This window comes from Anser cygnoides, chromosome 1, assembly GCF_040182565.1.
Source record: "Anser cygnoides isolate HZ-2024a breed goose chromosome 1, Taihu_goose_T2T_genome, whole genome shotgun sequence".
Taxonomy (NCBI): Eukaryota; Metazoa; Chordata; class Aves; order Anseriformes; family Anatidae; genus Anser; species Anser cygnoides.
In genome coordinates this window covers 133,266,589-133,282,273 of record NC_089873.1, presented here as the reverse complement: position 1 = coordinate 133,282,273, position 15,685 = coordinate 133,266,589, and the positions used below count along the sequence as shown (strand labels likewise).

Genomic DNA, 15,685 nt, shown 5'->3' with positions numbered 1-15,685 from the left:
TGAGGTAGGGTGTGTATGTATATTGTTTCCAAATACACAGGAATACACTAGACCAACTCTACAGATATGCCTACACAAGGTGGAAGTTCAAAGATATCGCAGCAAAAGGGCTTTGTTTAAGTAGTGCACAACAAAAGTTAAGTGTTTCTTCCCCTGGTTAATTTTCTCAGAGCAAATAGATGTATGCAGTTGAGGAAGAGAGGTAGATATATCTAAAAGTCAGTTCAAATCACCTGAGATAGAAGTTATGACAAATTAGATTTATAGCATAGCATAGAATAGCATAGCATAGCAACTACGTCATATTCCATTGACCTAAACTATAATGAGCATGCCTGGTATTTCTTACAGACTAGCTCTAGAAGTTAGTAACTCAGCATCTTACCAAGGCCAGTAGAATCAGCACAAGGAGACTGTGTGCTCCCTTCACTAGAGATTGATACATAATTTAAATAATTCAGATAAAGTCTCTTAACTATGTCTCTTGGCTACAAAACGACCCTGTGTCCTAACTTCAGCACTAAAGTAGATACCTTTAAGTATTTATGTATACACTTTTTCCCTTCCTTCCTGCTTTCCTTCTTCTCCCTTTCTACCACAATGAAAAAGGAACATTTCAATTTTGGTCGATAAATAACTCAGCTCTTTTTCTTTAAGAACAGTGACGTAATAAAATGATGTAAAAAAATCAACAGTTACTTAAATTGTGTGTAGCTGTCTATAGACAAGAAAACTGTCTAAGATGGCACTGCAGCCACTGACAATCTAGCCAACATGGGCAGTGGAACCTAAAGAACTATTGAACTGGGCAGCTAAGATATCCTCCCTGTTCAGGGACCTAGGCACAGGTGCCCAACATTTTTTCAGATGAGCTGGCAGAGCCACTTCTCCAGAAGAACAATGTGTCTGCATGTTCTGTGTCCTGTATGAATGTCTAAGGTACCTCAATGCACCAGTGATGGCATTAGATAGCTACATGTGGTCAACTGAATTGAACCATATGTGTCTACTGTCATTTGGGCTGAATCATGTGTAGATATTTACACATAGATGCCTAAGTTTTAAAGTTTTTATCTGGAAATGAATCCCACCCAAGTTATATTGTACATGCTCTCTCTTATAGAATGCAAAAAGAAGTGGAGTACAGAAATAATCTTAAAAATGGGAACAACATCTAGTGCAAAGTCTAATATATGGCCTTGAAACAACAAGAAGCAAAAAAGTCATTGACAGAATTTCGAAAAGACAAAAGAAGTCTCCTTGTAGGACACTGTGCTAGTATCAACAGGGTGTATTCATCTCTTTAACAACCTGTAGGAAAATGGGTCACAAATGATGACCAATACGTGTCTAAATCTGACTCAGTTAAATTAAATTGAAAAAGAAAACAGAAGTTAAAACTGTGATCCAAGTCCTAACATAATGCCCATCTCCACCAACACATCTCCTGTGACTACTTTGGAAGAGGTGCAGAGGCAATTAGAATTCATTGTTCCTTCATTTGCCATCTGAGAATGCTCTGAAAGCCTTTGGAGTCCCGAAGTCTCAGATTACAATCTGTTTATTGCATTGGATAAGAAGAACCAGTGCAGGAAAAAAGAATAGAGAGAGAGAGAGAGAAAAGAGAGAGAGAAGAGGAGAGGAGAGGAGAGGAGAGGAGAGGAGAGGACAGGACAGGACAGGACAAAGGAAAAGGTCTCATGTATTTTTCTAATGTAGATGAGTTTTGATTGTGAGGTTGACCCTTAGTTTCCTTTATTTAGCACAGAAGTATTATACTCAAGTTCCTTCATGGAAGCAAAAATTATCCATCTCTTTTCTCTCTGTATGCAATCCAGAAAACTTCAAAAGCTCTTACAAATTTACATGGATGTCAGCTTAGATGTCAGCTAATAATATACTGGGCTTGGACAGACTCAGGTATGGCTGGAAGCTAACAGTGTTTTCCCTTTAGGAAATTACTGGTGGACTTTCCCTAAGAGTCAGCCAAAATACTAACATTTCAGTTGAAGTTTTAATTACATAAGACCACACATTTCAATGATTTCATTCTGCATCAACTATGAGACCTTGATAGACAGCATCCTGTCCTGTCTGCCACACTACGTGGTCTGAATTTTAATTTATAATCTCTTAAAACCTGGAAGTTTATCATAGAAATGGATGCTACTTTTCTAAAAGACTGAGAATTCTAATAGCAAAGGAAAGATACCCGCTGTGTCCAACCAGAAATGATAATACTCTTGTACATGTTACAGCTTTTCAAAAATAAAGAGATATGGCCATACATCATTGAAACACATTTGGGGAAGGTATTGGTATGCTTGCAAACTTTGCAAACCTCAGCCATATATTGTAACAATGTCCCACACTTCTTGAACTCAAATGATTCTGCAGATGATCTCCTGCTCAGCAGATCAACTCCTATCTGTTTATATTGTGTTTTAAACACAAACAAATCCCAAACTATGGGACACAATGCACTTCTAAGGAGAGGGAGGATGTGCATAACAGAAAGATGTATTAGTAATTAGGCAGAATTTCATCAAAAGGAAGTTTTGAAAACTGCATGAAATTAATTAGAATCTATAAATATTCAAATATATATGATGGACATACTCTGTTTCTATATAATTATGAGTAAAACATGACTGAATTAGTATCTAACCACTTTCATTGCAATTTAAAAAAATGCAATTGATATTTGAAGCAACATTCAAAATCTCTTGTTTTGTCAGGCAGTTATGTGGGAGCTGTATTCTTTTATTCTTATCCTATTCCACCAGACTGGACCTCCTGCTGCTTACTGTTTGTAAAACGGCAGCTTCCCATGAGAGCCCAGATGTGTTTTCTTCCAGTTAAGAATAACGAAAGTATCATTCTTTTACACTGTTTAGCCCAACTTATGATGACATTCACTTCAGGTAGTTATTTTTAGGAAGATGGGCTGTCATGAGCTTTAAGTGCAGGCTTCGTGTGTCTTCTGCGTCCTAGGAAGTGTTTAGTTAATGCAGAAGATGCATAATGTAAACATGCATCTTAATAGATCTAGCCAAACAACCTCTGTTGCAGTGATGCAAGTTAAGAGTACAAGTAAAAGAGTACTGATGAAAAGTGTATCAACTGCATTTTAAAAAAATGCCACTAATGTTTACACATGCATACATATGTATGTATATAGTATAAAAACATAGACAAGTTGGAGGCAGTGCTATGTGGTCTTTAAGTGACATCTAGACTAAGAAATGTGTAAAAGCTTAGGAAAACTCACCAAATTGCAGCACAGCACCTGTATGGCAGCTTACAATTTCTTTTGTAGAATGTTGTATATTTCAAGAAGCAATATTATAGTTTCCATCTGTCTAAACCTTCTAGTTATGACAAATAGCAAGTAGTTAATGTCTGCTGGAATAAGTTTAGTTTGCTCTAATTTTCTGAGTAAATGGATGTTAAGTTTATTTAGATGTGTTTCCACCTTTGGAATTAAGTTTGTTCTGCTTTAATTCATTAAAGGATATTTATAACCAAATTTACTTCATTAAGCACAAATGTGAGGTTGGTGGTGATCTTTTGTTTGCAATTAAAGGCCCTTTTTGCAACAATAACTGCCTTATAAAAGCATATGTAGTTCTGCATTATAAAAAAAAAAATGCTAGGATAGCAACATTACTGTTTCAGGCAGTTAATTTTAAGACTGTCTTGCTGAACTATTTTAGTGCAGTTCCATTATCATCCACGTGTATAGATATAATACTGAATGTGAGTTCCTTTATGTCAGATGCTCTTAAAATTAAATAAATGGAAATTTATAATTAGTGAAAACTAGGAAAGAAGTAGAAAAAAATGCATCCCTTTGTTTCTATAACGGATGCTAGTGAACTGTTTAGAAACACTGAACTAAAGTAATTTCTCCGGTAGATAACCAAGGAGCCTAGACTGGTATATCAAGGACCAGGGAATGCATCCTGCCTTGTTTGCTTGCTGTGAAACCAAGGATGTGAAAATAATAAACACTGCATGCTAGAGATACAGTACCTTTGTCTACAGAAAGCCAGGAGAAGCATAACCTGAAATATCAGTTTGGTGTCATTTGCCAGAACTGACAGTTATTACTAAGAGCTGGGAGGAGTATGCGATAAAGGACAGACTAAATTAACTTTTATTCTCAAAGGGAGGAGTAACTCATAGTTGTGCTGTTATTTCAAGGGTCATGGCCATATCTGGTGCAGCACAGAGGGATGAATTAGGTCTCCCATATTTCTAAAACGGTTAATAAGCTAAAGAGAGGGAACATTTTTATCATTCTTGTTGAAATACTGCTGTCAAGACTCTACCACATCCCTATATTAAACTAGTGAATTTGCCTGTCCTTGGGACCCTTCTAACAAATCTCATTAGTGGTTGTTTTAACAGAGATATTTGTTTTTAAGCCAAAAGAGAACCATAGTAACTGCACACTTCCTAAACCATTTCATTCATGAATGGGAAATGAGTCTCCAAATCTTTACTCACATGAGTAACCACATTGATCTCCTTGGGCCTTCCATTATTAAGAGCTAGAACTGTGAGTGTAAATTTGCAGGATTTGGATGTGGCACTTCATTACTTCATAACAGAGAAATCTGTAGCTGAAATCAATAGTTAAGCATGTGAAGCATATAAAAGACATTCTTTCATGGAGGTCTGATTATAATACATCTATCAATTTTGTTTCAGCATCAACAAATAAGCATATAATTGTAAAGAGATGCACAGACTATAGGCAGTAACTACAAAGACACATTTTAGATAGACATTCTAGCTTCAATAGGGGAGTTGGGAATAGTCCACCAGAAAGAACAGAATAATAGTGAAAAAGGTCAACACTTCCTGAAAAACTAACATACTAAGTCAAAGACCAAGTTTTTCGTTCTCTGTCAATCAGTAGTGTAACTGTTGTCAATCATCCCCCCTTACCTTGTTCGTGATTTTTGAATGGCCACAAAAGAAACTTTTGTTGGTAATTATGGTCTTTACAATTCATCTGAGTCACAAGAAGGATTTTCATAGCCTGCCTGTGGAATAGACTTGGTATGCCCCAAGCTGCGCTCATGTATGTCTAACCAATTCAAGCCAAAGTTTCCCACGATAATATGAAAGGAAAAAAAAGACTCAGACAAATACAAGTCACTATTCTAAAAATAACAAGGAGAGGGGAAAGGGATAGGATAGCCAGTATCTTCTGTTTTCTCCTTTTTTTTTCTTTTTTTTTTTTTTTTCTCCCAGAGGATTAATCTGATAACTCCTTCTATGGAAGGGTGCAGTTAGACAGGATATGCACCTGTGCATCTTGAATCTTCTGAAGGAGGTTTTACAATCTCAACCGTACCACATGCTTCATCTTACAGCAATCAGGAGCATTCTGCCAAAAATTAATGCCAAGATTTTATGCTCCTTCATTTATTTTTAATTCCATAGTTCCCTTAGGACTTTTCCTTTCCCCAAATACTTCCACTTTCCACACATACATTTGTGCTTTGTTTTCTTTGGCTATCAGTTCAAGTGACCTATCTTGTCCCTGCTGAAAATGCGAAGAAAAGATTTGTGAGAGAAGGTTCTCACATAAAATCCCTGTTTTGGAATTGATCCAGAAGAGTGACAAATCTGATAACATCAAAGACAGAGCATCTGAAACTGGAATTTAGGCAGAACAGCTTTTTCAACAAATTGTAGCCTCTATAAATTTACCCATTTCCAAACAGCTGAGCCCGTTTATTTGTTTATTTTCCTAGCTCCAGTGAAGGAAAGTCTGAAACAACTTTGGAAAAATAACAGCAAAGTTGTTCAACGGAAACCAGCCCCTCTACTGTAAACAGTGCCTCTCCACAAACTATGCAGCTGCACAAAGCAGAGACAATGCAGGGGACCCTCAGCATCATTAACCAACTTCCCTTCCTCACGCAACAGTCGCTTCAATAAAGCAATTATAATAGCATCGTGGAACAGTAGAACAAGGGGAGGACAAAAAAAAAAAAAATAACCTTACCAGCTTCTCCTACAGTATATAGCTGAAAGGGAAACAAAACCCCCAGCTGCCGAAGCGCATGCAATTGGTCTCCCAGAATGAATTGACTGAAAGAACTATGAAAGGCTAAAGTCTGCCGGCCCCTCTCAGCAGCCTCTCTTCAGCTCCCTCTCTCCGCGCCTCCTCACAAAGCCATTCTCCCGCTCCCTAATCCTCGCACAGGAAAAAGCAGCACACACCGAACGACTCCAGCAGAAGCGGCTCTCCCGGGGGGGCAGGGGGATGAAGAGGTCCCGCTGCCGCTCAGCCGCCGCCCGGCACCCCTGGGACGATCGATCATCCGCACCCGCACCCGCACCGCCCGCTCAGCGCAGGACCAGCACGGCCACGGGTGCTCGCAGGGGTCCCCCCTGTGCATCTCGGGCAGCGAAGCAGTTAGCCTTGCCTTTGCCTTTTTTTTTTTTTTTTAATTTTATCTATTTATTTATTTATTTTTCTCCTTTTTTTCAGTTATCAGTTTATCCTAAAGCTGATGCTGGGCCTAAGGAATATAAGAAATATTTAAGAAATATATATTTATATTTATATTAACAAAGAACACAAAAGAAAACCTTAAATAGCAACACAAATGATCCCCCAGATAATCAATAATAGGAAAGTAAAAGAGCAAAGACCCTGACAGATAAGACATGAATAACGTGAGGAATCACCAAATTAAAAGCAATATAAAAAACATCAGTGCCTCCCAGAAATGCTTTTGATAGATAAAATCAGAACAAACTATTGCATTTTTCATGATGAAAGAAGATTTCTATCTACATTCCCAGTTTATGTAAAAAGAGACAGCATTTTTCCATATAATTTGTCTTGAAAGCATGCCATAGATATTGAGATAGCATCCCCTACATATTCTCAGATTTTCAAGAAAGCTTAAAATCATTGTTAAAGAAATGCTGTTGTTGTATAAGTTTTTAATGCAAGTTTTACCTCTCTGTGATATGCTGAAACTCAGAAATAGACAGCTGCCACAAAGTAAATCAAAGACCTAGAAAAGCAGATGGCATAATTTCACATCTTAAATGATGGCTGTAAGCCTTCCACTAATAATTTATAAGGAGACTTCCTCCTGCTTGTTCTTCTGCTCAGCAGCATGCTGTTTGAGCCTTTCAAACAAAATAAATAGACTTCAAACCACCAGCTTCACACACAGTAACACTTACCAATGCTATTTCAACCTGACACAAGCTGACTTTGTTCCTCGGTGACCCTGGACAGAAAACTGAGGTGACAGTTTGATGGATGAGATCTTTTTCACAATACGGGTTGTGACTTCACAGCTCTGTCTCCCCATTATTGCTTAGATGAAGGAGGAGACAGGAGCAGAGGAGGATCTTCACCATATCGAGCCATTTTAACAGTGAAAATGAACCAACATGTGCAAGAAATGTCTTCAACACCTTTTTACTACCACAAAGTCGGGAAGTTGGGAGAATCCATTTTCATTTTTGTTGGGGTTAGTGTGTAAGAGAGGACAAGGAAGGGGTTCCAAGGAGAGGAACTGATGCCAATTGTTTCCTCCAAATTGTATCTTGGATTAAGAAAGTGGCAACATCAACAGCGAGGGAGGAAGGGAGGGAAGAAAGGAAGGGAGGGAGGAAAGGAAGAGAGGGAGGGAAGGAAGAGAGTAAGGAAGGAAGAAAGGAAGGAAGGAAGAGAGGAAGGAAGGAAGAAAGGAAGGAAGAGAGGAAGAGAGGAAGAGAGGAAGGAAGGAAGGAAGGAAGGAAGGAAGGAAGGAAGGAAGGAAGGAAGGAAGGAAGGAAGGAAGGAAGGAAGGAAGGAAGGAAGGAAGGAAGGAAGGAAGGAAGGAAGGAAGGAAGGAAGGAAGGAAGGAAGGAAGGAAGGAAGGAAGGAAGGAAGGAAGGAAGGAAGGAAGGAAGGAAGGAAGGAAGGAAGGAAGGAATTCTGTTTGTTTCAATTATAATCAAAGAACACTTGGACTGTGAATTTATGAATTTTCTCTTAACTGTGCTAATTTAAGTGTTTACCAGGAATCTTGGACAATTCTTTACTTGACAAAGGCCTTAGTGCACTAACCTGCCCATTGCAATTCTTCATTGCACAAAGATTATCATAAAGTATCAGAGTCATATATCAGTCATATATATTCAAAAACAATTTGATACCTATTACTTCATTATTTGAATGCAGATTCTATTCTCTGCTAAAATGAATTCAGAAGTCTTTTTACAATATTAATATTAACGTGCTTTTCATAAAAACCGCCAGTTTACACAGAACTCTCCAGGAAGAAATTGCCTTTCCTTGAAAAAAATGTTAAAAAATGAAGATGATGAATGAACTCTCTGAAATATAAGGCTCCACCTTCCATAGGCTTGAGCTTATTAACAAATATCATGACATGAATTGGCCACTTATTTCCTTAGAGAGGAACACAGTCTGCTAATATCTTTATGCCTTTGTTTCTGCTTTTTCATCTAATCAGATGGGCTCATTATGATAATACTGGAGGGCATTAAATCTCTGATTTTATGGGTGGATACTCAGGCCAAATGACCTGGCCCAAAGTAGTCTGTGGCCAGAAGCCAAGTCTTTCCTGTTCCACACTACTGCACCTTGTCTCAACTCTGAAATATTATTAACTTTGTCTCCACTGTGAAAGATTATTTCCGAGAACAAGGACTACTTTACCTTATGTTTGAGATCTTTTTTTTTATATATTTTGTATTTGTTGCTGTCATTTCTTGTTTTGGATTTGATATTTATAACTCTGTTTAAAAAATATACAGGAATTCTCCCTCTGGTAGCAAAAATGTATCATAAATGTGTGTGACTCTTATTCATGTTTCCAGAAAATACTATTTTCTTTCCAAAAAGACTCACTTTGCTTCAGATTATGGTATTTATGTACTTCCATATTTATAGATATTCTTTCTGTAGAATTTCTGTGAGGTAGCACCCAGAAGCCAGAAACTGACTGATACCAAAAAATAATAATAAAAAAAAATAATAAAAAAAACCTGACAATATACAGGAATATCTACAGTTACGTTTTGTTTCATCAGTTGAACATCAGTATATGTGAATTTATTTTTTCTGAGAACCATTTTAGAATGACACGCTTGCTTTTGGTGTCCCCATTCAGGAATGTAGGTGGGAATCTAGCATGATGAAAGTCATGTGGTGTGAATTTCACCCCCCTAAGAAGAGTTTTGAGAGATGTACTTGTGAACCGTTTATCTCCCAATTACAGCTTCTAAACTGCTGTCTTTGTTTCTTTGTCTTAAGGATCTGAGAACATTCCCATTGTAAAGAAGGAAATACATTAAATGTTTTAGAAACACTAAGACCAGTTCACAGACTACTTTATTGCCTCCAAATAACAAAGTTCATACCAACCCACACGTAGCTAACTATGATACGCACAAATGAGAAGAGCTCTGAAAAGCCACTTTGAAAAGTACAGCCACTCTTGTATCTGGAAACCAGTCAAAATGAGGTTGCATAGGGGAAAAAATTCTCAGAATATGACTTAATACTGAAAACAGCAAGCACTAAAAAAATCAAAAGAACTCATTTTTTCTAGTGCTTGTAGTAGAACATAATTTTCAGACTAACACATGACAAATGCCTGAAGGAAGTCTGAACTTTAGGATATACCAGCAGGCTTACACATTGCTTCATAGTTTTTTCTTTACTTGCTCTCAGTTATGTCCTCTTTTATCTGTATCAGATGTCGAAAACACCTTATTTGCATAGCATTTACTCTCTTCTGTGTTTTTTGGATTAACATAAAGCATAAGGCAAGGTCATTTGGATAATAGCTCTGCATTTTTAATAGCAATCGTAAGTGCATTTGAAATCATCTTTTCTGCAAGCAGGATGCTGCAGACAATTGCACTGGAAAAGATGCCAGCAAAACAAAACTTTAAAGGTTGCTAAGCTCTTTGAGAATCACTGGTGTGACTGATGAGTGCAAACCATTGCAGTTCTTTGATTTTGCTTGCTTACCTTCTCCTAGAAAGAAACTTCCAATAATTCCTAAAGGCAGCGTGGAAAATGTGGAAAATGGAAACAGCATATCTTTATAACCAGAAGGAAATGAGTATTTTAGGCATACATACATCATCTAACTTGGATTAGGAAGCACAAGCTCCATAAGTAGTCACTAGAGGCTTTAGAGAGCGCATCTTTTAAACAGCTCTTTAATGCAGTCATTTAATGTTGAAACTTTACCATTCACAGGTAAAGCTATTTAATGTTCTGTGCTCAGCCAGCCTTTAACATGTGTATGTGGAAATTCAGAGACAATCTTTGGCTATGTCACAGGATCTATCTTTTGAGAAATCAGTGTGTTGTCAAATCTGAAACAGGAAGAGCAGAGAGATAGTGAGAAGGAAGGATGATTGGCAGTAATGAGGGAAGAAAACAGCAGAAAAACATAGCTGGGTAAAAGGAAAGGAATCAGAAATGAAGATGATTACAGAGAGTCACTCCAGCAACAACTGCAACCCAAGGCAGTGTTTCATTCTGGCAAGGGTTTGATCTCCATAGGCTCCATCTAGCCTTGCTCTCTCTTTGCATTTTTTTTTTTTTTTTTCCTGCCCTGAATGAAAGTAAGGATTTGGCATTGCAGCTGGGTTTACATTAGGAGTGTATGTGTGAAACTAAGGATATCTGGCTTGACACTTCAAAGCATGTCATCCAGTGTTGGTTTGTCAAGACTGTGAACTTCAGTGAATGTCTCAGTCTTCCTAAAAGTTTGATAGAAGAACAAGATAAAAACAGCAAATGGGAAGAACAGCCTGTGTTTAGTAAAAGGTTGTATCTTCATGCCTCCTCCATCCATAAGCTCTAAGGAGCACTATGGTGTCACCCTATAAACTGGACAGAAAACATGTTCCAAATATCTTTTAGGAGGCTGGCCAGAGAAAGGCTGGCCAGAGATGAGCAAACACTGTCATTTTGGACAGTAGGGTACTGCTCCTATGCAGCCAGGAAAAGTCCCTGGAATCCAGCACATCCTCCCTCTGCACCAGTCTGGGGATGAGCGGGCAGCCTGGGCCCTGGAGAGCTTCACATGGCTGCAGTGATAGCAGGTGAAGCTGTGTCTCTGCTGCACAGGTTGGAGAGGCTTGCTGTCCCCTCTTTAGTCTTCCACTAGCTGCAGACATCAATGCTGTGGACATTCCTTGGATTTTGTTTAACTGATCAGATATGGTCTTGTAGCAAAGTTATTGTGCTACAGACAGACTGATAGGTGCAGATCCACATTCACAGGCATTTAGGAGACTGAAAGGCCTTTGAAAGCCCAACTATCACGATTTTGTAACCCTTTCAGCATTTAAAGACAAACATCTGCAAAAAAAATTCCTAGGCTGGAAGCCTCAGGCTCTTAAGTTCTTCGGAGGATACACGTACATTTTCGCTGTAGTTCAGAGATTTGCAGCACAGTGAAATTCCAACTCCAGTTAAATCTTCTGGATATTACTACAGTGAAAACATACACAACGATTTACGTAGTGGTATTCTTGCCCACTTTTCCAAAACAATGTAAAATTAATATAGTAAATGTGGGTGTATTTGGGAAGAGGGTGGAGAAGTAAAGAATAAAGTGGCATATGGACATATGGTATAAATAGCTTGCAGGGAACCGCCCTGCAAACTACTGCAAACATGAGCATCATCAATGTCTTACAGTTAATCAGACTCCATACATGAAATCCCCTTCTATGAACAAGAATTTGTAGCACTGAGCTGTAACTTAAGCACTGTTGCAGATTTATCCCCTCATTAAAGATTTCTCCTAGGAATTATCATCACATTCACATGACAAGAAAAAATAACATATGACTTTATCTGGACATTATCCAATAATGTACACGAGGAAGGCAGTAGAATATTAGGTGTGAGAAATGCCTCAGTTAATACCATGCACTGCTCTTGCTGGGAGAAAACATGGGATTTTTTCATTGGTTCAGAATAACATAAGATAAATTTGTTGCAATCCAAGACAGATTTCGAAGTATACATTGAGGGAAGAGGATTCAAAAAGCAATAATATGGCCAAGAACTGGAATAATAAGGGGAGAAACTTAGAAAAGCAGTTTTGAGAGACCCCACTTTCCTGATTGCATTTCATGTGAGCTCACTCAGCACCCCTAGCACAGCCTACTTACTGCATAATCCCCGTCTCTCATTTAGAGGCCACTCCAGCTTCAGTGCCCAAGCTCAACCTTGTAAAATGAGGAAGAAGTTGGAAAGCCTGATGGTCAAAATATCTGCTCACCATGAAGGGGAGACACAAGCTGAATTACCAAGCACAAGTAGCCTGGGAAATAATTTCTGATAATGTAAAACTTTAGGGGTAGCTTCCTTTAGATTTCATATAAATGTATTAAAAATGAAATTAATGACAATTTACATGAATTAGAGTATTAAGATTTAATAATAAATCATTTTAAGTTATTCTTTTGCTCAAGTTTCTCCAACCATTATCTGTTTTTTGTTTGTTTGTTTTGTCTCTAATAATATACTTCGCTTCTGCACTTTTCCATGTTGTTTTTTTTTTTGACTCTATAGAAAATTTTTCTTCCTCTCTCTTTTATCAGTTTACAAATCCAATTTAATGTAACCAAAGTAGACACAAACATATTTAAATATATTCAGGCAAAGGTTTCCATCCAAATAATCAACTCCATTAAAACACAAATTTTACATTGAACTGTGTAAGCTTCTTGCTAAGGCCAAACCTAACCTGATTGTAATAAGTGAATAATGACCAAAATATTTACTTCTCCAATAATTATAGTCTGTAATAGAGATAGCGATGACAGAGAAAAAAATGAGCACAACATATGCAGCAAGAAGAAAACAAGTACTTTTTCCTACAGCAGCTGTAGCGACACTGACAGATATTTAGGCAACCCAGCTACTTTCTAATAGACTGAATCCCATTCATGTTAAAGTATTATGACAGTTTTACACTTTTTTTTGGGAGCAGGGTTTGATAGTTTCTGCGTAGCTGTTTCTGACTTCTCTGTAAACGTACCTGCCTGTGAATCTGCAGTGGATCTGTATTAGAGGAGGACAGGGCCATTTACACTTCCAGATGCAAACTGGTAGGAAGATGCGCAAGTATCTGTTTTTAAAGATACCTCCAAAAGCCCATGATTGCATCTTCCTGTGTAACTTTGGAAGAGGAGAGGCTCCCTCCTATGGTTAAACCGTGTAAAACTGCGAGCACCATCGTGAGTAGGGATTCTTCAGACATAAAGTCACTTGGTAGATATACTTGCCAGTATACAACCTCAGAAAATAAAACTATTAAATATACATATATACATAATGTAATATATATATATTACATAAGCATCTAGAAGCTGGGTCAGAACACCATATTTTGCCTAAAATAAAAAGGATAATATCAGATAATAATAATGGCATTAATACTAGTTTTCAAATGAAAGTTTAACACCAGCCACAAATGCTCATGCACCCCTCCCGCCCCCCCCCCCCCCCCCGGCATTCTTTTAAAGATGTTTTTTATGTTTTTGTAATATTTTAATAGCTAAAAATGGCATGCAAATCTGAAAAGGACCATGTTTCTGGAATAAATATTAGAAACAGAAAAATAATGAAGATATATAGCATAAAATAATCAAATATATTTTATATCATATCAAGGCTATTAGGCATGTGAAGTGTACCAAACAGAAACAAAATAGAAACAAATAGATTATACTATTTGATCCCTACTTATGACTTTTTCCTATATTTTATTTTTTGATTTTTTTTACACTGTGAAACAAAGACTCTGAAACTGCAGATTTTACATTAACGGATTGAAGGGTTCAGAAAGAGCATAGTTTTACTTATCTAAAAGAAATAGCATCTGTATCCTGAGCCTGATAATGTCACCTAATGAGCATAGACATGCCAAGAACAGGAAAAAATGTTTAAGACAATATTCAGTTGTTCATTTTTGACTTGAAACAGATTGTGGTTTTTAAATTTCCTTTATTACAATTACAGCAAGTAAACTCTCACCAACTCTCCATGGGCAGCTCAGTTTACTCTCAAACCTACCAGACTTAAAATGAGTTGTCAAGAGTTCTTGGTTTCAATTGTTTTTATGGCAACAGTATTTATTATGTCTCAAAAAAAATAATCATAGAAAGTCTACTTGGAGAAATAATATTGTTTCCTATAAATTAGTCATGCATTGTTTTGCATGAAAAAGGGTACAGTGGCTACAATGTTTTTCTTTAGCTTCCTTTCCCATTTTAAGAGGCTCTAATCTCAGTTTTTCATTTGTTCCACTTCAGGCTCAATACCTGGGAGTACAACAGAATATGTGACTGAGTACAATAAACAACATCTTGACTGATAAAATTTTATTGTGGTGCACTCAACACCTGCATCAGCACACTTTTCATTAATGGACTACAGTAAATGTTTATATAACTACCAAGAGAGTTTATTAATGTGAACAAAAATTGTACCAGATAGATCATCCTTTGTAGCAATTAAGCTCTACTATAAAATGTAGACCAACATATACATAGTTCTCCAAGGCACCTTAGATTAGTGAGAAGGGGGATATAAAATCAACTATGAACAAGTGGTAAGAAATCCTGTTTGTCCTACATACCAGATTTTCACAGAGAGTTTACACGACTATATCTTTTATTAAAAACAAAAGGACAGGTTTAAGTTTCATATAAATATTTAATAAATCCACAACTAAACTTCATATTTGATTTTTGAAACCCCAACACCAACAATCGTTAGATTTTCTGAGTGCATTAAGGATCTGATCCAACTCCCAGTGAAGCCAGGAAGATCGTAAGTACTGGAAACCATGAAACATTGAACTACAACCAGGTGGCTTAAGTGTTTATCCTGCATCTTCCATGGGTCTCCAGTGTGTTTCCTCAAGTGGTCAGCAAGTACTGGATCAGGAGCTGGCCTAGCACTAGCATGTGAAGAGAAAGCTTGGTTAAAGCACATAATGTCAGCTGGCTTTTAATCAGCCTTTGTTTTTTTGTGGTTGTGTTGTTTTGTTTTTTACCTCAGCTTGTCACTGTCTTAATAACTGGCCTTCAGGTAAGGTTAGAGAATTGTGACAGAGTACTGTCAAACCAACTGGGACATCTGGGCAGACCCTCCAGGCAGGAGAATTGCACATTTTCAGGCAACCTTGATGAAACCCTGACTGTAACAGAATGAGTGTTCCCCTCTACTGAGCACCAGTGAGGACTGGAGCACCTGGAGTACAGTGTCCAGTTCTGGACTCCCCAATACAAGATAGACATGGACACACTGGAGAGAGTTCAGTGAAGGGCCAAAAAGATGATTAAGGGAGTGGAGCATCTCTTGTACAAGGAAAGGCTGAGAGATTTGGCCAAGAAGGCATCAGCCCTGGGCATCAGCCCAGAGAAAAGAATCTCATCAGTGTTATGTACATGAAGGAAGGGTGCAAAGAGGATGGAGCCAGAATCTTTTCAGTGGTGCCCAGTGACAGGACAAAAGGCAATGGGCATTGACCGGAACACAGGAGGTTCTGGATACACATCAGGAAGCAGTTCTTAACAGTGTGGTTGACTGAGCATTGGCACAGAAAGGTTGTGGAGTCTCCCTCCCTGGAGATCTTCGAAAGTT

The 15,685-nt window shown here is 37.8% G+C and overlaps 1 protein-coding gene across 3 annotated transcripts in view; it reads right to left on the bottom strand.

Moving 5' to 3' along the window:
• Window positions 1-15,685, bottom strand: part of MID1 (midline 1) — a 250,254-nt gene that overhangs the window by 179,878 nt on the left and 54,691 nt on the right. Inside the window, exon 1 of one of the 3 annotated variants that reach the window (XM_048066733.2) lies at window positions 6,244-6,263. The exons of 1 other annotated variant lie outside the window; for it this stretch is intronic. The gene's annotated coding sequence lies outside the window, so the exon portion shown is untranslated. Of the gene's footprint in view, window positions 1-6,025; window positions 6,048-6,243; window positions 6,264-15,685 lie in introns of those variants that run through there. One more of the 3 variants, XM_013191538.3, reaches the window with a different exon arrangement.